This window comes from Peromyscus californicus, unplaced genomic scaffold (assembly GCF_007827085.1).
Source record: "Peromyscus californicus insignis strain IS unplaced genomic scaffold, ASM782708v3 Scaffold_21__1_contigs__length_65335640, whole genome shotgun sequence".
Taxonomy (NCBI): domain Eukaryota; kingdom Metazoa; phylum Chordata; class Mammalia; order Rodentia; family Cricetidae; genus Peromyscus; species Peromyscus californicus.
Genome location: NW_026294514.1, coordinates 7,371,381 through 7,393,992, shown reverse-complemented (window position 1 = coordinate 7,393,992; position 22,612 = coordinate 7,371,381). Strand labels below are relative to the sequence as shown.

The window sequence follows — 22,612 nt, the reverse complement described above, 5'->3', positions numbered from 1 at the left end:
CAGGCAAGAATATCCCATCCCAACCTGCATTTAAGTTATGTAACACTGACTAGGGAAGGAGTCATAAGTAAAAAAGATTCTTTATTTTTATAAACACTACGTCACAAGGCGATTCTGAATGAACTTTAAAATACAAGCTTTAATATTTAGATAATATCCATTTTAAATAATAGCAATTCGGGGCGGGAAATCCTGTTGACAAATAACCTACTCAAAATCATTAACATTGTGAGGAATATATGATATGAGGAATATATGATATGAGGAATATATGATATGAGGAATATATGATATGAGGAATATATGATAACCAGAGCATCCCTGAGCACAATGAGACTTCCTCATTAACTTTGTCTTCATTTCTGCTTTAAAGGACATGACTCACCTATGTACAGACTGTCACACTTGCCTTTCTCAGACTTCTTCCAGTAATGAAATGATTTGGGACGTAGCTAACTTGGCCCAGGTTGTGACCTCTTGGTGTCACGTGGGCACAGCCTCTAGCTGCTGGCCTTTTCACCCATACCTCAAGCCCAGGATTCAGTGGTATCCAAACTGTCTTGATGTTTATTTACAAGTCAGGTCGTCACATTTACCACAGTTTATTTTTACAAATTCTTGAATTCTCACTAAATGCCTTGCCTTTAAGAAATTCTCTTTTCCTGTGCCTAATTTGAAGTTGACTAGTTACAAATTGGGGAATGTCACCTATTAACCCTTGACCTCATACCAAAGATATTCATCTAACTCAAAACATTCTGAGAATGTGAGAATGCATGACGTTAAAGGGGTAAATTCTAAATTGCTTATTTTGTTAGAAATTATAGTTATCATGATGTAAGGGGCAGTGGGATGGAGGAATGTAACAATGCAGAGTAGAGTGCCCTGGCTGAGGACCAGGTTGATTTGGCTTTGAATTCATCGCTTCCATTTACACAGCATGGGAAACTCTTTCACTGTTTCAACCATGATGTTCTTATCTACAAAATGCTCCTTACTTTACAGGGTATTTATGAAGATGTCATGGGAAAATGTTTGGACGGCTCTAGTCACAGTTGTTACGTGTTCTAAGTGAACCATGGGATTTGTTATCAGAATAGGTAATTGCTCATGAAAACGAAAACAGAGGCTAGGATTTCAGCTCAGTGATAGAGTACTTGCCAAGCATGCACAAGACCTGGGCTCAATACTGAGCACTGGGAAAAATAAACAAAGTGCTTTTCCAGGCATGATAGCATACACCTTTAATCCCGTATTCTTGCAGGCTAGGACAGGAGATCTACCATGAGTTAAAGGCCAGCCTGGGCTACATAACCAGACCCTGTCTCAAAAAACATCATCATCATCATCATCATCATCATCATCATCATCATCATCATCATCATTTCAGAATGCTCTGGATTCCCCCTCCCCTTCCTAACCTCTTTTCAAAGTCTTTAGTGTCAGCCTATTCATGTATAGTTCCAAAAATCCACCTTTTACTCTTTATCTTTCCAAGCTAAGTAAGCTTTGTTCCAATATTCAGTCACTTCATAGTTAACCATTTATTCTGGTAGTCTTGTGCATCGACAAGTTGATGAAAACGTTTACCAATTAAAATGGTCTTTGACAAGCATGCTGGCTCTGTATCTTTTTCCTCCTTACTTTTACCTTCTGCTACTGCCAGCCTGATCTGGAGAATGTAAACAACTCATATCAGGATGCTTCACAGAACTTGGAGGAGTGGGCTATTGCTGAAGACCATACCCAAGTCCTCAAGCATGCCTGACAAGTGTTATCCCACTGAGCTACTCCTCCAGCCCCTGCAAAGTATTTTGAGACAATAACAAGAAGAAAATGACTTCCTACCCTACAGGTAGATTTCCAATGGGCATAAACATCTACAAAGCTATAAACTACTCAAGCTTAGTCCTATGCTGAATTCAGTACCAAAGAAACTCCATCAAATATCACCCTCAAAAACAAAACAAAACAAAACAAAAACAACCTCATACTATATATGGCAATAATTTTTAATTCTAAATATGCCCTTAAAAATATACTCTTGTCGTGGTCTCTTTTCCAAGTTGTTTTATATTATTGAATACTTATGGATACATGGTGTAGTTGCATGCACACAAATAAACTACTTAAGTGATGCATATTCTAATATTGTCTGTCTGAGCAAATAAAATAGATCACTGTCTCTGCCACAAATCCCTGTTCAGCACCCATGTTGATTATTATGCTCTCTTACCATGGTAGCAGAGATTCAGCAGGAAATGGCAGGCTGTGAGTAATTTAATTCCCAATAAAACTGGTACAAATTAAAGCTACAAATAATCCATGTGTTATTTTTAAAATGTATGACCAACACTCTTGGACTTCCTTAGTTTCAGAGCCAGGATTCTCTAGTATGCTGCACTAATCTCTGAGATATCGAAGCTAGGGAAACAAGAACTATTAGACAAGGTGCCCGCGAAGTGGGGAGTGTGGCAAGAGACAGGCTTCAGAGAAGGTGAGTACGCATACATATATGTACCTGAAAGGCAACACCACCTAATATGGGCCTGGTGCATTCATTACTGTGTGGAGTAGATCAGTGGGAAAGCCCACACATAGCATGAGAAAGGCCAGGCATTCTCAGTCCTTAAGACCCCCCAGCACCCCCCACACACACACGCATGCACATACACAAATAAAGGACTGGTTCTTGAAGTGACCCTCATGTGACCTTCTAGAATAGATAGTTTGTGTCTTATGGCACCTACTGAGCCAAGATTTGTGATGGGAAATTTCTGGAAGGATCGGAACCCTCAGTCTGCCAATACAGAGTGCTGCTAACCACAGCGTTTTCTATGTAGCTCTCCACACCACAGATACAAGTTTTCACAACCTATAGACAACTTAAGCCACCAAATCCAGCTCTGATGTTTAACCTCCATCCCAGGAGGCTTCACCCTACATCCAATGCATCTTAGTTTACAACTGAATCCCTTCTTCTCTTGCCCTGAACTCTAGAGACATAAATCCAGGGCATTCATCTATCCATTTTGAGTAAAGATAGCATTTGTTCTCTTCTTTAAGTTAACTCAAGCACACATTCATATCTCAGCTATTCTTTCCTAATCCTTTAATTATCTTTGCTACACTTTGAATACTCTCCAGGATTTTAATGTTTGAAGCTCTGACACCCAATCCTCAATATAATACGCTGGTGCTGGCAGGTAGAGTCTATGCCAAATCGTTATGGTTACAGCCCCTGAGGCTTCCTATTCTAGTTTATGTTGTTATGCAACCCCCCTCTCCCTCCTTCCCTCCTTCTCTGTCTCCCCTCCCCCCATTTGCAGTTTCATCCCTTCTAATCATTCATGAGGCAATGAACTTCTTTCCTGGGAATTCACAAATTTAATTAACTGAATGTCTCTTTATTTCCAGATCTTCGTAGTATTGAGCCAATGCTAGACAAATGACAGCTGTCCAAATGTGTCCAAATACTATATTGACATCTGAAATCCAAAACCAAACTCTATCTATTATCACCATGTCTCCATCCTCAAATGTGTTTACATTCTTATGCTCTCTGTTCCCACACCAGTACACACCCAAGGTAGAGGTGTCAATCTTTGTTTAATTTTATCATCTCTCTTAGCATTTATAACTAACTCATTTCCAAGTGCTAACAGGGTTTAATTCAGACATATCCTGTTCAGTTTCCCTCTGATCTGGAGCACCACAGTAGCTTTTATCTCTTTTCGTCAGTCCACCACCACCCTCCCCTTTCTCTACATACATCTCTTATCATGCCAGTTTCTACCTTTAAGATAAAAATGTCATTGTATCCATTGCTCCACGTGTTATTAAGACCCTGACATCACCTCCTTTCAACCGTGTGTCCTACTGTTTTTTCCCAACCAGATCTTTCACCAAGCATTGTCAACGTGACACTGTTGGTTAGTGGACATGACTGCCTGAAACAATGTGCTACAAGGTGCCATGAGAGACTGTCTGTGTCTACTGGGAAAAGGAGGTGAGGACAGCATCTATGTGACATTGGTTTTGCTGCCATCTTGCCACACTGATTTAATATCTACATCTCCTTGACTCTGCATGTGCCTTGGTAGTTCATGACTGTATTTTCCAAGAACTTGTCTTGTATTTTCAAGTCTTTGCTTTTCCTTCTTCATGGTCTGTTAACTTTAAAAAAGTTCAAACATTGCTATTTTGATAGGTGACGGACATCCTCCACCCCACAAAGCAGACCTAAGCTCTATGCATGTATCAAATATGTATGAAAGATCAAAGGCTTCAAAGCAAAACGGTAGAATTTCAAGTGTCATAGACTATAACTCATTAATAATTATACAGTGGAGAAGGACTGTGTAGCAATGATTGAAAAATCTTGAAATTATAGTAGAAAAGATAAGCTTAAATATCATGGAGTATTGTTTTTGTTCAGAAATTTTCTCTTCTTTTCTTTATAACTTTATAACAGCATCCAGGAATGAACACAAGGTCCTGCATATACTAGGCAAGTCCTTAGTCCTGTAACTGATATTAATTAAGACATCTTCTGTATAGCAAAGGTGAATGGGCAAGTAAACAAATGAACAAAAACCTTCCACACATTATACGCAAATGTAGAAAAGAAAGGGAGAATTATTTGCAACTTACATTAAGAAACTGTGACAACTCTAAACTATGAGGAGCTTTTATAATCAATCACCCACTACTCAAAGTGAACTGTGCCTCAGTGTTCTTCATTGGTTCTATTTCCTTATTTAATGCTTTAAAATCTGACTCTATTTTGACCAGCTGGATAGTTCTCTTTAAAAACATAATTGTTCTTTAAGCATAACAAAAACTGTCAACCTCACTCACAATAAAAGAGATCCAATTAAGGTATAATAAGACACCCTTTTAACCTGTTAAATCTAAGGAACATTCAAAGTATACCACAGAAGTTGTGTGTGGGGGGGGGGGGTCATATGTGTCTGGTGATTTATAAAATTTTACAATGCTTATAGAAGGCAATTTAGCAATATCACTCAAAATTACAGTGCATATCCTTAGGACTCAGCAATTCCCCTCCTGGAAAGTTATTTTACTAATACATTTTCAAATGCAGAAAATGTCCGAAGTGCAAGAGTATTCACGGTAAAAGTAGAACATTGGAGTCACCTTAACTGATATATAATATCTAATATTTTCGATAGATATATAATGCATAATAAAACAACATTGAAGAAGCTTTAGAAACACATTTCCTCCCATTAAAAAAACAGAACACTTCCTAGTTACATGTGAAGACATACAGAATGACTAGTTAGGCAAGGGAACATGGTTGAGGGGTAAGAAGACGGTACTTAGAATTAGTGGTACAGAGCTGCAGTCCCAACCACTCAGAAGGTGTTGGCAAAAGGATGCCAAGTTCAAGACACCCCAAGTTTACAAAGTGAGTTCCACGTCAGCCTGGGCAGGTTGGTAAGATCTCACTTGAAGATAAAATGAAAAGGGAAAGACTGCAGACACCTGAGGAGAGCATTTGTTTAGACTACACAAGGCCCTGGGTTCAGTCCCCAGTGTTGCCCAAACACACACGCGTATGCACATGCACACGAATGAGTTAAGTGAAATAAAAAAGAACAGAGTACTTAGCACACATTAGTTTCAACATACTTAAAGTATATAAAACTGCTAAAAGTTGTCACCTGTCTGGAGACCTAGATAGATGGAAGATTGATATACAAAGGAGATTTTTCAGTGAAAAATTAATTTCTAATTTCTAATCTTTCCCTTTTTTTTCAGTACTAATGGCTGATGCAGTAAACCATTTTTAAACTCTATCACCGAGTTACTCCCCAAACCCTTAAATTCTTTAAAATGTCACGCAAATGTATCATTACTGAAAAACTTAAAATCAATTTATTTTTATGTTCCCAGGGATTATAACACACTGAATATAATGCTCAATGTTTAGGGTCATTCATATTTTTTGAATTGTAATGAGACACCTAGTTCTATTGAGAATTCCAAATGCCAAGACCATATAAACGGAGTGTGTAGCCCCCTAGAGTTTGAAACTTCCGGTTTCAGTCATTGTATAAGGAAATAACATAATTCACCATATGCTGATTGGCTTGGGGGCATGTTGGGTTTCTGTCATTAATGTTTCTTCTCCTTTCCTAGGTACTCTGAAACATCTGTCATCCTGAATTCTCTTGAATAAGCTCAGTCACACCGCCCTTTGCCACAAAAAACCACGTCACTTCCTAACAAGGGGGTTTGTATAGATCCTTGTTCTCCTTCCTCAGCACCACCCAGCTGCCTCTGCAGCCTCCACTGTTCCCTTAAAAAGTGTCTTCTGAGCTAGAAAAGTTCAGCTTCCTCCCTGTCTCAGCAAAATCCTAGCACTGCTTTGGCAGATCCTCTTGCATGGTTGCCTTCCTCTCCTCCTTAGACAAGGAAGCTGCTAAAAGCTGCCAGGGAAGGCATCTGGTTTTTCAGATCTCTCTGGGGCCTGACCTGCTTGGTCCAGGGAATCTATGTGCATGTTTTCACGGAATCTCTGTTGAATAAACAAATGCATACTCCAGGCATGGTGGGGGGCGATGAGTTGAAGCCACAGGAGAGGATAAAAGAGATGAGACAATCTCCACCTCAACCAGGGAGGGTGAGATAAATACACATAATTACAATGTGGCCATTGCCTAAGGGATTGTAAATTAAGTTGGATAGGAGTCACAGCAAGGTGGCTGCTGGAAGAATTTTTTTTCCTTTGAGATAAGATCTCAAGTAGGAGGCTGGTCTCCACTTGCCATGTGGCTGAGGATGACCTTATACTTCTGATCCTCCAGCTTCCTCCTTCTGAGGCCTGGGATTTCAAGCGTGTACCATCATGCCCGCTTAAACTCAGTGCTGGGTGTTGAACCCAGGGCTCTTGCATACTAGTCTAGCACTCTACCAACTGAACTACATCCTCAGCCCTAAGAGAGTTTTTTTATATATATCTGGGAAAAAAAGCAGTAATATTTCAAAATTGGTCTTGAAGACTGGTGTGACTCTCTCAAGCAGGATGAAGGAGAGTTAATTCAGAATATCATAAGCCTATAGGGGCCAGACAAGGGATATGTGAAAACAAATGGACTGAATCGGGGTGGGGGTGGCATTGATAAAAAGAGGTCTAGAGGTTTTTAAATCAGACTGTGTCTGATCTGAGAGATTTTTATCCTGCCCAGGACAGAATGTTCAATACCCAGTGAATCTGTCTGGCGTTTCCATAGGGAACACAACCCTGTGACTGCCAATGCTCTAATTGTTCCCATAACAGTATGGAGCTAAAACCGACTGCAAACCGTCAAAACATGACCAGGTCTTCCTACTCTGCTGGAGAAGGATTGATGAATGAGCAAGAGTGTGTTGAGTTTAGATTGTCCTCAGGCAGGGGGAATGCGGATTGTTCTCGTATCCACTTAAGAGTCTCTTTGAGCAGCTAAAGCAGCTTTAGTAACAAATACTCCAAGACAGAACTCAGCAAGTGGCACTACTCTCCGTTCAGTGGGTAGGGGTGGGTACGGCAATGTAGGGGTGGGTACGGCAATTCAACCCCACGATCTCCTTAAGCCAAAACTCAAAGGTACACCGCAAATAAGGCTGAAAAGCTCCCTCCAAATGCTAGAGTAAAGCTCATCTGTTTAAATTTATCAATACAAAGTCACTGCAGTGCAAACGAAAAAGAAAACTTTCTCCCTCATGATCTAGTTGGGGACATATTTGGTGTAAAGGAAACGGCTGAAGATATTCATGCACCAAATACTTAGCAAGCCCCTCCTATGAATCAGATGCTATCCCGAGTCCTCTTCTGTGGTCAGAGACTTTATCTGTACCTCTAGCCAGCCAACCTCCTGGAAATCAATGTTGTTACTCATAGAACGCATGATCTCAGGAGATAAAAATGTGGGTGACTCAGAGCAGTCCCTTCCAGTGCAAGAGACTATGAACAGATAAGTAGCTTTGTCTAGAAGTATTACGGACCACTGAAATTCAGGACACCGTGAAGGGAGAGACAGAGCACATGGTATCTACACTGGTCTCTCTCGACGTTGTCCAAGAGTTTAGCAACAGCCACAAAATTTAAACAACTCTAGGACTCAGCTCACAAAGAATAAGAAACACCAACAAGTACTTTTACTTCTACCTAGAATCCTTTTAAAACCTGTGCGCGCACGTGTGTGTGTGTGTGTGTGTGTGTGTGTGTATGGTGCTGTGGAACTATTCAGGAGGTAGTATCCCTCATATATCCCAGTCCTGTTAGTCTTTATTAAGTCCAATTCTTATATTAGGTAATGTTTGTACCTATCTCTGCTGAAATATATTCAGTCAGTACTGTAGATAACATAACTGACCAATTAGACAGAAAACAACATTCAAAAGCTTGAATCCGTTCAATTTCGTTTCACTAAAATGCACATACCCATTTCTGAAGCATGTTGAGTATTTTTGTACATAATCTAGAAGAGCACAAATAAAATAACCCCAGAAAAGGGATTTCTGCACAAAGTTGGTTGGTAGTTTTTAAAAAGAAATTTGTAAGTTCTTCCAGAATTTCAAACACTAAGAATATATAACCACAGGGATCAGCCTTATTTGTCTGTCCTTCATGGTTTTATAAAGTATGCATTTACTTTGTTTTGACACACAGCTTACATTTGTTTTTTAGATGTGCTCAAACATAAGGAACAAGAGGAAAGAGAAACAATGAATACATTATAGGCAAGGCTCACAGACACTGACAAATAAAGAAAGCAGCAATCTTCTTGGAGCTAAAAAGAAAAAGGGGTTTGCTGTGAGGAGAGAGAAAGACATCCCTGAACGAGAAACATTTTCCCAGCTGTGAGCTCAGGAGGCGTGGGGTTGGGGAGGAGGAACAGAGGGTACCGGGTATCGGGGAGAGAACATGGTTTACGGACCTTACCATCAGAACCTCGATTCATAAAACAAAGCAATCCACGTAGGGGACCTGCTTAACTTCACCTGTCGGAGGTAAGTTCAGTCTCTTTCCCCTTCTTGGAATGAATGGGGAAGGCTCTCTGCGGAGCTCTGCCTCCCACCAAAGGAATGTGTGCTATCTGGAGTTGTTTGGAAACCCACAGTCTTAAAAGGAGCTGTATCAACAGGTTTTTCCTCGGGCAGAACACTGAGCCAATTGTAAATGTTGAATGAAAATCCTGAGCAAGTTAAATACTACCTTAGGAATTCAAAACCTGCTCCAGGTAGGGGTTTCCTTTTCTTTGTTTTGAAACAGAATCTCAGTTTATATCTTTATCACTTCTGTCTATTTGAGCACACGAGCCTCAACCAGACAGGGGGCTGTTTCCGGGCAACATAAGGAGAGCACATTTTGAGGAACGCGTGAACGCTGGCTTGGAAGTTTTAGTTTGGACGAAACCGAGACTTTCCCCACATGGAGCTTTTGATGTATCAAGAAAATGAAGCAGAGTAAAGCAAGCCCCTCTGAGGAACACGCCCAGCCTCCCGCCTTTTGTGTCCATATTGTGTATTTGCCGTTCTATGGCCACTTCCCTTCAACACAAATATTTATCTTTCTCTCTCGACTTTTAGCCGTCCAGTTTCCATTCTGCTTTAAAACAGGCTGTTTCTAGAGCACAGGAAATGAGGTAAAGCAGCTTTAACCCTCAGCTCTTAATGTTTGGAGCAATCACCATTGCCTATGATCGGGATTCAGCATCTCGTGTTCTCCCTTTCTCTGTACCTCACTGTTTGAAACAGGGTCTCCCCTTGAAATTGAAGTTCACCATTCCTGGCTCCTTCCAGGATCTGCTGGTCTCTTCCTTCCAGCACCAGGTTTACAGGCGTGTTACAGTATGCAGGCTTTTTATATGGATGCTGGGGATTTGAACTTGTGTCCTCGTCCTGCATTTTATGCACTGAGCCTCCTTCCCAACCCATCCCCCACCCCCTTTTAAAAAGTATTAACCATTATGGGTTTAAAAAAAAAAAAAAGCAAAACTGATGTTCGGATTAGGCTTCCAGTATTTGTGAAAGCATGCTCTCCCAATGATTTCCATAGGGTTTGCAGTTTATTCTGTGATACCAAAGGACTTCTATTTATTTTGGAAGCTTCCTTCTGCTCAGCAAATAGGAAACAATCAGTATAGTGAAGATACAGGATGGAGAAAAATCTTTGCCAATTTCTGTTATTTATTGAGACAGGATTTCACTAACACACACACACACACACACACACACACACACACACACACACACACACACACACACAATGCTGGTCTCAAATTTACAATCCTCCTGCCTCAGCCTACCAGAGTTGTGAGTTACCACATCTGGCTTAGATGACTGATCTCTGAGGTTCTGTGACTTCCTTATTAATTGACTATGAAGTCTCTCAAGCTTCACACAACATAAACTTAATTGAAAATAATTTTACTCTGATTTCAACACCTAGCAATGAATGGTGTTATGAGGAACATGCTCTTCCTCCACAACTAAGCAAGCAAGAATATAGTGAAGAATAAACCAACATTCCCCACATAAATACACAATAAAAAAGACCATTCTTAATTTTTATGATAGAAGACATTTAAGTGTCTACAATAAAAATTAACTGCTGAGCAAATAATTTGCTAATTATCATTACTAATTATTTTAATTACTCTGTTTTCCAGATGATTTGCATTTTCAAATTGAAAATGGATAATCAATGCCCAGATACTTAATTTATTAATGTGGCAGTTTCTAGAGCTCAAAGAAGCATAATTCCATGTCTAAGGAATTTATGTATTTGAGGAAGGAAGAAAAATCGCCAAAAATGCCCAAGAATTTTAGAGGAAGTAAAAGAATGAATCAACACCAAAGAGTCAGAAAATGGTGCTCAGCCACCGTGAGGGCGTCTCGATGTGTTCTGCTGCCTCCCTGGACTTCTGAGTCTCAGCTTCCTCATAAAGGTCTTAAAAATCAACGACCAAGTCAAACAACCAAATAAAATCCAAACAAAACAAAAGCCCCTTAGGGAAAGTCCCCAAAGTCAGCTTGCTGCCTGGCCCTTGCGTCTGGACATGCCCTAGGCGGTGTGGTTTGCCGTCTTCGGAGAAAGACAGGCTGCAACTCTTCAGATTGCATTGGGAACGCAGCGAGGACTCTCGTAGTCTGTTGTCCTGTAAGTGCTACCATTGAGCCACTAAACCTAAAGACGGTCTCTTTATAAAACGGGAATTGTGAGTGTACAGATTTTATACAGCATGTCTATGCACTGTCTCCCTCCAACTCCTTTCCATTCTGTCTTAATAATTTGGGGCAACAGTTAATTTGTATCTTCTTTTGCAGTCTGATGCCAAAGTAATACAACTAACTAACGTGGAGCCAGATGAAACGGTTGCTTGTAAATCCTCCCATCCATTACCACAGTTTCTATGAAAAAGTAATGATTCCGCCAGGGAGATCTGCCTGCCTCAGCCTCCCATGCTGGGGTTCTGGGCCTGTCCCACCACACCCCGGAGAATTCCCATCTGAATTATTGTTGTTTTCAGTCTCTCATTTCCACCCTCCCTCCCAGACTCTCTTTCTTCCTGGGCTTTTGGGATATGTTTTTCTGGAATTCCTCACCATTGGGAGGTCATTTCAAACAGCAGATGCTGGCGCTGGTATGAAGGGTCTGGAAGGACTTCCTGAGCCTGGAGCTTCCTGCCCTGCCATTCTTACTCATGCCTGAATTTTTGATAAGTAGATCTCTTCCGTATTCACCTCCTGGAATTCTAACCAAGTCCATCCTGACTGTTTATGAAAGTGACTTGGAAACTACATCAAAATCAATGCAGACAACTGTGGACCATCCTATCCTGAGGTTTTCATTTAAATAACATCTGTGCAGAGGAGATGCAGCAAGTTAGGATCAATCTATATTATATACAACTGACTGTTAACAAACCACGGACGCTAAAACTTAGCATCTCCATTTTCCATTGGAAACTCCAGGTTTCCAGGGAAGTACTAAGTGTGTGTAATGGGAGGTTGGCAGCAGTGGCCATCTCTGAGAGGAGGCTGGCACAAGGCCCTTCAGGGAGGTTCACTGGAACGTAAAGGGCCCCTAGGTCTTGCTCAGACCTTCAGGAGGGATGGAGAGCAGTGGACAGGAATAGTACAATATGTGGCGATCTAAACATGATGGGTCCTTGAAGGGAAGGAGGGGCTTCCTCTAAAGCATGGGGAGGGCCAAGGAGCACATTCAGAGAGCAATCTCTCCTCTGAGGAGTCTGGGACCAAGTCCTGGACAAAGGAAAGGGCAGACTTTTTAAAACCGTTCAGATGAGGCGGGAGGTTTGGCATCACGTGGTTTAGTCCAGCGGAGAATGTGCGGCAAGGAGCACAGAGGGGCCAGGTACCATAAATTGAGAGCTGTCAAGGCTGGGCGCAGAGTGCTTCTTAACTGTTGCAGAGAGAGCTAGAGAGGGGTGTGGCCTGGTTCAGGCTCCGGGATCTGACGTCAAGATGCAGGCCCAGGTTCCAACAGCAGGCAGACAGGGACCAAACTCAGGTTCATCTGCCTGCCAAACCAGTTTCCTCACCTCTGCATTGGGAAAACACACAGGGCATGGTGCTGCTCTCCTGTGATTTCAGTCCCTCAGAGGCAGAGACAGATCTCTGGGAGTTGGGGGATAGCCTGGTCTACATAGGGAGTTCTAGGCTGGCCAAGGCTGCATAGCTTTGTCCCAGTCTCAAAAACAAGAAGCAAAAATAATAAACGTCAGAGACCAAAACTCAAAACAACAGCAGCAGCAAAGCACTTATGCACACTGCCCAGAGCCAAACTGCTCTTTTATCTGATGAAGGGAAGGCAAATCTCCTCGAGGGCCAAGGCTGCTGACTTTTCTTTTTATGCGTGTGTGCTGGGAGCAATATTTCCAAAGAGGTAAGCATGAGATTAATGTTGATTGTAAAAATATGTGCACATGTAACAATTCCTGAAAGTTTATGTAAGCACCAAAGTCATTGTCATTGTTGTTTTCAATTCAAACATCTGTAGAAAGAAAGAAAATTTACTCACTTAGCAGGGCAGTGGTGGTGCACACCTTTAATTCCAGCACTTGAGAGGCAGAGGCAGGCAGATCTCTGAGTTCGACGCCAGCCTGGTCTGTAGAGTGAGTTCCAGGACAGTCAGGGCTACACAGAGAAACCCTGTCTAGAAAAAACAACAACAAAATAATACAGTTAAAAAGTGAAGTCAGTAAAGTATGCTGTTAAAATGCCAAATGATGAGTGATTTTTTTTTTTTTTTTTTTTGAGACAGGGTTTCTCTGTATAGTCCTGGCTGTCCTGGAACTCACTTTGTAGACCAGGCTGGCCTCAAAATCCCTAGCACTGTGATCAAAGGCATGTGCCACCACCGCCTGGCGATGAGTGACATTTTTAAAGTTAGATGCTGAATGCATTAGTCTTATGGCACCTTAGCTAATAGCCTGTTATTCTATAAACAACAAAGGGAAAGATGACTCAAAATATGGAATTTTCAGTCTGACAACTGACTCCAAATATGGAATCACTGAAAACAGAAACACAAGATCTGCTTACACAGAATGAAGCCTACAGTTAGCATTGACTGTTAGTAAAAGTACACTCTGCTGACCTATTTATGGTATCATCAAATCCTGAAACAAACAAACAAAAATCCTGGAACCCTTTCTCACTGAGCTGACTCTCACTTCATTTAGTTTTTCATGCCAAAGAGAAACCCTGAACAAGATTTAAAATCCTCATACCTGATACTTAAAGAAAACCACTTGGATTCCACTTTCTTTTTTTTTAAATTAAATCATGGCTCTTCGCTGCTAAAAAGACCAGACCCGGGCCTTTCTTGCTGATGAGTCTTTGCAGTTCAAGTGATTCTGAATTCCAAGACAATGCACATCACTAGTCTCCTCTACCCTTTATAGTAATTGAGATTCTGCGTTCGCCTGATGGGGATCATTCAGAATTTAAAGTTCTATCCCAGAATAGACATCTTCTTGCAGTAACAGAGGCTTTGGTTTTCAGAGAGAAGTGTCCAGATTTTCAAGTTTGTATGTCTGCATCAGAATTATCTGGAATGAATTGTTTGTGCTCTGAACCCATTTGGGGGTAAATCAGCTAGTCGCCACTAACTACAAAATTCCCAGTTAGGTTCAGGGGTGAGGTTAGGAGAAGACAAGCCACATTAGTATAGCTCCTAATATTTTGTCTTCCTTCCTTTTGTTATGGTGGGTCTGACAACAGAGGAGTTCAGCTTGACAATGCCTGCCTCTCCACTGTAAGTGCCCCCGTTCGTCACCACCATTCACGCTGGAAGTTCACTCTTGTGCATCTCCTTTACCTTGGGCGTCTTTCAGAGTAACGATTTCATCCCTGAAGGATTGCATACGCTGGCTTATTTCTGAAGGCAACCCTTTTCAATCATTTTGAATCATTTTAAAGAACAGTATTCTACTGACTCCTGTATGCGATCCCTTGCCCACATTCTGGTTTATAAATCATACATTTTGCACACAGATGTCCTTCCTGTTCCCATTGTCTCAGCTTCTCCCAACACTAATTTTCATTTTCAACATATGTGTCTTTGTATGAACTGATTTTGTGCGAATGTCTTTGCATGTGATTGGTAACTACTTCTACGTTAAAGTCATTAAGATTTTTCCTCTTTGTCCTCATCCTGTGGTGATGCCAGTACATTAATACACTCCAGGTTTGCTTGCTGCTACTCTAGAGTATGAAAGTTCTGGGGTGTGTGAGGGGAGGAGCATTCTGTCATTTGTGCAGATTCCTAGGACTAAAGACACTGCTACCCAAAAGTAAAAGAGTAAATTAACCAACTGCTTAACCCATGCCATATGGTTTGCTAAGCGATAATCCATGCAGCAAATGAAAAACAAGCAAAAACTTACCCTTTAAAAGACGGTTTCAACAGATGCTTTAGGCTCTTTGCCTCTGTTCCAGCTCACTCCAGCTCAGGCATCAGTTACAGATGTCTCTTGGATCTAGGGACTGGACAGACACAAATAGAAGAATAAGGCAACTCCCTCAACCTAAATTTGCACCAATTTAGACCAGCCAGTTGCCAGGGCTTTATGTAAGGTGTTTTTCTTGAGGGATGCTTAGGAACCTTACCCAGCCAGCAAGCATCTTAGCATCTTAGGGTCTCTTCTTTTTAAACCTTCAAGTTGTTCTTACTATTCTTTTTATGGTGGATAATTTTCAGGGCTTTATATCCGACTTCCATATTTAATGCATTTTAATTCAGTCTGGTAATGATCTCTATATACATGCATCCATGAGCTCATCTTCCCCTTAGGACTTACACAGGTAGCAGGGACCAAGTTGGCATTCATTATTACTTTCTGGCAATTACAAGTCTGACTTCATAAATACCTTTATTTCTGCACTTGCATCCAAAAGTTTCAGGGAGAGAGTGTGATTAAATAAATAAAACAAGGATTTCTGGGCTCATCCTTTTACAGTGCCCCGATTGTTGTAAACTAGAAATGCCTACGTTCTGGCTGTCCCTCTTTTTTACATGGCCCTTCTCCAACTTTCCCCTTTTAAATGTGAATTATCCTTTTAAAATCTTGCAGGTTTTATATACTTTCCAACAGAGAGAGTTATGTTTTCACTTTGAACATAATCTGTTGCATGATAGGTGCAGTTGGGTAAAAATACAGTTTACATTTGAAAACAAAGGATTTGACCAGACATTAGTTTCTTCTTCTTTTTGAAAGGAAAGAATGATAGAAGAGATGGAAGAGAATTAACCCCCCAACAGACACTGGTGGAACAGATTGTAAACACCTCTTTCAAGGCCATAGTCCATGGAGAATCTTTGGTAAACGATAATAAATACCACCTTCTAACTGCAATGACTCAGATATAAGATATAACCCAAAGCAAAGGTAAAAAGATTTAAAGGAACATTCCTCAAAATAAGATGTTCAACTAGCAACAGGTGCATGTGAAAGTGTTGTTTAGCCCTAATCTTCAGGGAACTGTAAATTAAAACCATAGACACTGAAAACTCAAACCAGTTAGAAGGAATATTATCAAAAAGATGAGCAGTAACAAGCGTTGGCAAGATGGGGAAATGAAAACTCTCCTTCACTGAGAAAAACAAAACTAAAACATGATTCAGAAAGTCCACTTCTGGATATCTATTCAAACGAACAGAAATCAGTTGGCCAAAGAAATGTCTGATCTTCGGATCTTTGGTGCTCAGTACAGGAATATTCACCGTAGTGTTTTGAGTGAGTTATGCTCCCACAGGCCCGGGTATTCACATACTTGGTCCCCAGTTGGTGGCTCTATTTGAGGGCTGTCATGGAACCCTTAGGAGGTAGAGCCCTGCTGGAGGAAGCACTTCCCTGGGGTGGGCTTTGAGAGTTTATAGCTTCCGGTCAGTTCCAGGTTAAGGAATAGTCCCTGCTCACACTGGAACAGTGAGAAAGGTGCCCTCAGGGTGAGACCCAGCCCAGGCTGTGAAAGGAGAGAGCCCAAGGGGGTGCTTGTTCTTAGAAAACAATTGTTTCTCCAAACAAAAGCTGCTGTTAGTGTGGTCCAAGGGCCAGGGTCTATCCTGAGCTGGCAGCTAACGTTGGCAGTACCATCAACCTGTCACCGGCTTTGGAAAAATTAAAGAGTGAGGAAGTCATGAATTTTCCTCCATGGAGTGGAAGCAGTCAACAGAGAGGCGTGGGCAGCAGACGGCAAAGCTGGAGGGGTAGAGCCATCTAAACTCTTGCAACTGAAGTTCCAGACACTAGACAAGGAGTTATGGGACTGGGTATTTACCCTGCTGGATTCAGGTCTTGCCTTGGGTTTAGCATTACTTCACTGTGTCCTCATTCCTGCATTTTGGACTGGGAATGTATATTCACTGCCATTACACATTGGAAGTTTGTGACTTGCTTTTTGACTTTATAGAAGTTTACAGTTAAGTGACTGCCTTGAATCTCAGAAGAAGTCCAGACTTTAGACTTTTGATCTGTATTGAAACTGTTAAAGGGTACTGGGGCTTTCGAAGTTGAACTAAATGTATTTTACATTGTAATGTATCCACGAGCTCCCCGGGTGGCCGGGTACCGGAATGTGGTGGTTTGAATGAGAAATGCCTTGCATAAGCTCAGGTATTTGAAGACTTGTTTCCCAGTTGGTGGCCCTGCTAGGGGATTGTCACGGAACCTTTGGGAGGTGGACCCTGAATGAAAATGGGGATGTGATAGCTATAAGGTAGGGCTGAGGAGAAGGACTTTATTGTGGATATGAGGGAGAACACAGATGCATCTGGAAGAGTCCAGATTGAACTGGGAGAGGAGAGAGAGCTGGGAGAGTGAGAGTGGGAGAGAAGAGAAAGAGAAGAGAGCCTGGAGGGCAAAGGGACCAAGAGCAAACCAAGAAGGGGAGAGAGTCAAGAGAGTGCAGTGTGGCTGACTGAGCCGCTGGGGAAGGGAAGCAGAGCTCTTGGGCTGGAAAAGTTTAGGGTAGGGGGTGGGGTGAGAAGTGCTGAGAGGAGCCACTGAGTGAGCCTAGAGGCCAAGCATGCACTCTTAGTATGCTGGCACCGCAGTTAGCCAGTTGTCCTGGGTTTCTTTGGGACCTGACGGGCCTTAGTAGAGGAGGCACCTCACTGGGTGTGGACTTTGAGAGTTTATAGTCTCACCCTACTTCCTGTTGGTTCTTTCCGCTTGTGTTTGTGCTTGAAGGCGCCATTGCTCATCTTCCTGCTCCAGCTAACCTGTTGCCATGCCACCCCCACCATTTTGGACTCTTCCACTGGAATCATCATAAGCCGAAACAAGCGCTCCCTAAGTTGGTTCTTGTCGTGGTATTTCATCACAGCCACAGAAAAATGACTTGGTACATCATAAAAGCCAAAGCCTGGGTGGAGTCAAGCTAAGCATTCACCTGAGATGAGTAAGGAAAATGTCACAACAGTGGAATACTATCCACCTTAAAGATGGGAATCCTGTCATCTGTGACAACGTGGGTGAACCTGGAGAGCATGCTAAGTAGAGTAAGCCGAGCATAGAAGAGCAGACGCTACAGGATCCCACTCACACATGGAATCTGAGACCCACAGTCAAGGTAGAATGACAGTTACCAGAAACTGGGGAAGGGGTTATTGGGAAAAGTAAAGATGTTCATTAAATCGTACAAATTGTAACTGGGAATGATGGCATGGGCCTTTAGTCGCAGCTCTAGGGAGGCAGAGGCAGGTGGATCTCTGTGAGGTCAAGGCCAGCCTGGTCTATAGGGAGAGTTCCAGGACAGCAGGACAACCTAGAAAGGCTGTCTCAAAAACCAGCAACAATGACAAACAGTGACCTCCTGGAGTGACTATAACCATATAAATAATAATATAATATGATAATTATAACTAAAATAATAACTAATACTTCATGCAAACTGTCAATAGTTTGGAGAAATACACTTTAGTGACCTCCTGGAGTGACTATAACGATAACTAATAATAACTATAACTATAATAAATAATAAATATGTTGCATACTTCAGAGGTGCCAACAGATATAGTTAACATATTTCCGGCACAAAATCCAAATATTGAAACAATGAGTTAATTAGCTTGATTTAATCATTTCATAATATGCCCATTTGTCAAAACATCATGTTATACCTCATATATGATATAATTATTGTTCATATTCTGATCCCGCCCCTTGGGACCGCCCTGTGTTCTGACGTAGAAGCCTCTTAAGGAAGAACTCCACCTCTTTCTCTCTCCCACCTTTTCCTCTCAGGAGGTGTGCACCCCCTCTCTTTCCCTCCCCCCCTCTTTCTCTTTCTTCCTCTTTCTGTCTCTCTGTCTCTTTATCTCTCTATTTTAATAAACGCTCCACGTGGAAGCATTAGATGCATCATCTGGGTTGTGTATCACTGGCTGCTGCGGCTGCCACCATGCCCCACACGGCATGCATCTGCACGTGTGTGATACCCTGGGCTCCACCCTTGGGCTCCACCCTCGGGCTCCACCCTCGGGCCCCTCCCCCGGTAGTAAATCATAACAATTATTATTTGTGAATTTAAAATATTATAGAAAAATTTAAATGCCACAGCTTACTAATTGCTACTAAAAATATCTCTGCTCCACCAGTATAAAGTCTTCCTTCATTTAAATAATCATCAAACACTTAATTTGTAGTCATTTTTTTTCTGTGTCCCATTTCCTCATTAGGATTCTGCTTCATTTTCTTCTGCTTAAAGAACCTAGCATTGTCCTTTTAAAGACATTCAATAAATGTTTCCTAAATTAAAAGAAATTCCTTCATCTTGCTCAGGGTCCCTTTGTCTGGTAAACAGAAAAAGAAAGCCTTACTTCAGTTCTTCAACCTCACAGCATGCTGTTAGAACAGATGGTGTGGACTGAGTATTGAAACCTCAAAATGCAGCCGAACGTGGCTGTGCACACCTGTAATCCAACACTTGGGGGGTGGAGGCAGGAAGATCAGGAATTCAAGGCCAGCCTGAGCTACATAAGACCCTGCCTCAGAAAAACAAAAAAAGCCAACCAAAGGAAAAAGGGAAAAACACTCAACGTGAGCAGAGCTTAGCACTGACTGGGGAGCCCACACAAATGGGAGACTATTCGTGTGATTTTTAAATTCCTTCTTTCTAGCACAAGGAATTATTGAGAGTAATTAAAGTACGTTAAGTCCAACACAGTTCCAACTGAAGTTTCTCTTCATTCATGTCTACGTAACTCCTCAGTACAAAAGGCCAGTGGATCCTGGACTGCATTAGTGGATCCTCGACTGTATCAGTGGATCCTGGACTGTATCAGTGAATCCTGGACTGTATCAGTGGATACTGAACTGTATCAGTGGATTCTGGACTGTATCAGTGGATCCCTGGACTGTATCAGTGGATCCCTGGACTGCGTCAGTGGATCCTGGACTGTATCAGTGGATCCTGGACTACATCAGTAGACCCTGGACTGCATCAGTGGATCCTGGACTGCATCAATAGATCAAAACTTCATCAGTGGATCTTGGACTGCATGTCTCCAGGCTACCTCACATTCAAGAGTGGAAGTCAGGCTAGGCTGCCTCCATATTTTTCACCTCTACAATTGGACTGGGGCAAGGAAGGGAGAACAAAATAGATGTGCTTGTAATTGTACTGTGTTCTCTGTATCTCATTCTTTGTGTACTGACCAATGCAGGGTGAGCTGTCAAACATCATGAGCAGGGAAAACACATGTCTGCCTGATGGGAGGTTGGTGTATAGAAAGTTTGGTTAAGAAAAGAGGCAATATATTGGTTTTACATTAAAGATCAAAAGACCCTGTTATATGTGGATCTAGTTATGAAGATTCCAGAGTCAGTCCATCTGTTTACCCTGATTTGTTCTATCTAAAGCCTTAGCACCTTACATTTAAAGGAGGAAAGACTAAATTAGGAACTGAGGCTGCAGTTTGATAAGCATCTCCTGGCATCCTCAAACCCCAGTCTTGGGGCCCGAGTTCCATCCCCAGCATCACAAAACCAAACCAAATCTGAAAACAACCAAGCAAAAACCCTTTCGCTTATTGCACAATTTGCATATGTTAAAATTATATATGTCTTATGCAATGACCATAATACTCTACCTAGTGAATGAGAACGTGGTAGAACATAATTGGATCTGATATTTTGTTTTTTTCATGTTTTTTTTTTTTTTGAGGTGGCAAAAATGTAGTCAGCATTTGCACTGCTCCGGTTTGTGGGGAAGTCGCCTGCTTTTTCTCCTCAAACCGCTCACTCGCTCGCTCGCTCGCTCGCGCGCTCGGCTCCTTGTCCAGCAGTGACAAAGCAAAAAGGCCAAGGAGACTGACCTCGTTAGGAGCTGCTAAAATCGAGGAGTGAAAATAATCCCACTTCAACCATCTTTTCTCCAGCTAAATTCCAAAGTCCAAACAAGAAGTCCCCAGAGCTCTGCTCCCCAGTGAACTGTACGAAGGGACCCTGGCGCGCCTTGTTGAGGGTGAGACACAGCCTATGTGTGGCCCAGGACCACGTTCAGTATGGACAGGTAGTTCTCTGCCTATAGGAGGGCAGAATAAGGTGATGGGAGTGAGGGAACGGGAGGGAGATGCACTAGTTTAGAGCACAGGCAGAGATGGAAGCCTCTATGGCCCGTAAAGACGAAATGTAGATTGCATTAAGAGGCTAACAAGATGGAAGCAGATTCAGAGAAGCAGATGCTCCATGGCCAGGCTCCAGGTGGAGCTCCAGAAGTCCAATCGGCGAGAGAGAGAGAGAGAGAGAGAGAGAGAGAGAGAGAGAGAGAGAGAGAAGGAGGAGGAGGAGGAGGAGGAGGAGGAGGAGGAGGAGGAGGAGGAGGAGGAGGAGAGGAGAGATTATATGAGCAAGAGCTATTGAGACCATGATTGGAAAAAGCAAAGGGACAAATAGCCAAACTAATGGAAACACATGAACTGTGAACCAGTAACTGAGGAGCCCCCATGGAACTGGAGCAGACCCTCTGGATAAGTGAGACAGTTGATTAGCTTGAACTGTTTGGGAGGCCCCCAGGCAGTGGGACCGGGACCTATCATTAGTGCATGAGCTGGCCTTTTGGAGCCTGAGGCCTATGCTGGGACACTTTGCTCAGCCTGGGTGAAAGGAGGAGGGGACTGGACCTGCCTCAACTGAATCTACCAGGCTGTGCTGAATCCCCAGAGGAGTCCTTGCCTTGGAGGAGGTGGGAATGGGGGGTGGATTGGGGGGAGGGCGGAGAGAGGGGCCGGAGGAGGGAGGACAGGGCAATCCATGGCTGATATGTAAAATTAAATTAATTATAAAATTAAAAAAAAGAGGCTAACAAGAAGGCACATTTGCATGCTGCTCTCTTACCCATATCACGGTGCTTAGAGTGAAGCAATTTGTTTTATAGTGAATTTTTTGGGGGGTAGGGGGCGCATAAGGGTCCTGGGATAAGTCCTGATATTGACATTCATTGTTGGTTATGTAGTTCACATACATCCATATCCTCCAAGGCCTGGTTTCTTTAGACATAAAAGAGGACAAGGACGCCTGTTTCACGGCTGCTCGGGCCGGTTGGATGGCACACTGGGTGACAGCCTCCTCCGAGGAATGTCAGTGGCTCACAATGAAACTTCGTCTGCTCGGGCCCTCCCGTCTGGAAGGAGAAAGCGTGAGAAACGGACAGGCAGCACAGGAAGTTAGTGCGACTATCTGCAGAGCAAGGACAGCTGGCATCCATCCTGTCTTCTTCTGTTTCAAATTTATCCTCTTTCCTCATGGTCAGAGGTTACTTAAAGACACTCCTTCACTCAACAAAGGTTGAGTCAGTGCTGCGGCTTCTGTGCCCAGTGACTGGCTGTGCGTTGGAATACACTGGTGAACACATACAGAGGTAGTTGAACAGACGGTAAGCTCCAGAGCCAGGCCTAGTGACTCACAGCTGTGGAGGTTGAGGGAGGATGACTGCTGATTTTCACAAGCTCAAGGTTACGTAGCGGGCTCCAGGCTAGCCTGGGCTACAGCGTGAAACTTGATCTCAGAAACACAAAATATGTACCCCAGAGAGACTACTTCCTCATCAAGAGGAACCTTGGAACTCT

The 22,612-nt window shown here is 42.5% G+C and overlaps 1 protein-coding gene across 1 annotated transcript in view; it reads right to left on the bottom strand.

Annotated features, from left to right (window-relative positions):
* The window catches only part of Slc39a10 (solute carrier family 39 member 10), a 125,922-nt gene that overhangs the window by 75,705 nt on the left and 27,605 nt on the right, over positions 1 to 22,612 (bottom strand). Inside the window, exon 2 of the mRNA XM_052749443.1 lies at positions 14,928 to 15,027. The gene's annotated coding sequence lies outside the window, so the exon portion shown is untranslated. The remainder of the gene's footprint in view (positions 1 to 14,927; positions 15,028 to 22,612) is intronic.